This window comes from Sesamum indicum, unplaced genomic scaffold (genome assembly GCF_000512975.1).
Source record: "Sesamum indicum cultivar Zhongzhi No. 13 unplaced genomic scaffold, S_indicum_v1.0 scaffold00212, whole genome shotgun sequence".
In the NCBI taxonomy this organism is placed as follows: domain Eukaryota; kingdom Viridiplantae; phylum Streptophyta; class Magnoliopsida; order Lamiales; family Pedaliaceae; genus Sesamum; species Sesamum indicum.
Genome location: NW_011628106.1, coordinates 99,444 through 101,451, shown reverse-complemented (window position 1 = coordinate 101,451; position 2,008 = coordinate 99,444).

Below are 2,008 nucleotides of genomic sequence, written 5' to 3'. Positions count from 1 at the left end.
TAGAGAACTAGGCACCCGCACTTCTGCTCACCCCAACCAGCTTCTTGTGGAGGATGTTCAGTATGTATTTCAAATTCTTCATACACCATAACACCGAATAGAAAATTGACGTAAACTGATACAAAAAAGCAGGTTACTAGATTCATTAAAACGAGCATATGGGGCACACTCACTATATATGAACAATTAATTTAATATTTTTAAAAAAATAATGATTATATTAAAAATATATCAATTAGATTAATTAAATATGAAACAAAATGAGAAATAATACTGAGAAGAATGAGAGAAGAAAAACAGATGTAGAAGTTCACAAGTGAAAATGGGAAGTTAAGAACAGATAGAAAATAGAAAGTTGAGAAAAGAGGAAAAATTAGTAAAATATTTAAAAAAAAATTGACATATCAATAAATTGAAGACACCAATAGGGTGCTTACTAATTATATAAAGGTATAGATACATGCAATGAACAACAAGAATGTTACTAATTTAAATGTACATGCTGAAGCTAACCTTAAAATACTCAAATATTCTGAAATACATGTAAAACAAAATATAGGACTTATTTAAAAATAAAAAGACTGACTATGCCAACAAATAATATTGTGGAACATAATAAGTTTCAAATAAAACAATCTAACATATACACGTTAATAGAGAGATGCCTCATAAATATATTAAAAAATTAGGGAACGAAAAATCAAACATGAGAATTGTATATTAAGTGAAGATTTTGGAAATCAACTTAGACTGTGCCGGTGCTGTAATTTTTAAGTTCGCAATCTTCTTCAACTCCTTCACGTGGGATACCTTAAAATATGGCGGAACACCGCCGCCGGTCGTCTCCTGACGATTGCAATAAGAAATTGTGCTGTGGATAGCTGGCACTGCATCTGGAGGAGGATGTGATTTTTGAATAATGTTTACGTTGGAACTTTTATGCATGCTGGATAAATTCCTGACCAATCATTGTGTTGGAACTTTCTAGAAGTGGATGCGAATCTTGAACCATATTTCTCTTGGAATTTTCTTGTTTTGGCTTCTTCAAGACTGTCCTGTAGAAGTGGGAAATTATGATAATTGCAGTGGCATCGCTGTAGAATTTATGGTGTAAGTAGAGGATATGGCCGAGAGGAGGCGGGGAAGCAGTAGGAAAAAGGTGTGTAGAGCTACAAAATATGTGCATTATGTTTGGTTATATATATAGAGTGTTTTGTTTTGTTTTGTTTCGGGAGAGAGAAAAAAAAAATAAAGACAATTAAGTATGTGTCAGAAATAGTATGTAAGTTTGGACTTATATTTAAATATAACTTAAATAGTGTAAAATAGGTGTGGTAAGTTTGGTTTTGTCTCTTGGAAGAAAAAATTTACTGTTTATTGTCTAATCATGTCTCTTTTATATGAATTTATAATTAGGTTTAGTTACATTTTAATATCAGAACTATGGTTATTTTACACTTTGACATATAAACTTTTTTTTCTGTCAACTCAACTTTATGAAATTTTGCACATTGTAATTTATAACTATTTTTCAACCATTTGTTTTGTAAAAAACAAAATCACATGAAATGCACATGTGATACTTAAAGGTTATGTAATGTCATATTTTTTACAAATGAACAGTCTGTAATATTTTTTCTACAGAAAGATCAATACAATGACGTCATATATGGCAAAGTGCAAATTTCGCAAAGTTGAGATAGTAAGTTGACACAAAAAATAAGTTTCGGCGGCAAAGTGTAAAATTAGACATAGTTCATATGGTAAAATATAATTTACCCTTAAAATTATATATATTGGTTTACTTGTAGGTGGATTGAAACTATATATAATATTGTATATATATTTTTTGTATGAAAAATCATACTCGATTTATGTTTTATTTCATAAATAATAAATATATATTTAATAAATAATTTTATGCACATTGGCAACGGACTAAGAATTTATTTGGATGTTCTATTCGAATTTACTAAATTTAAATAGACTACTTCAATAATATATTTGA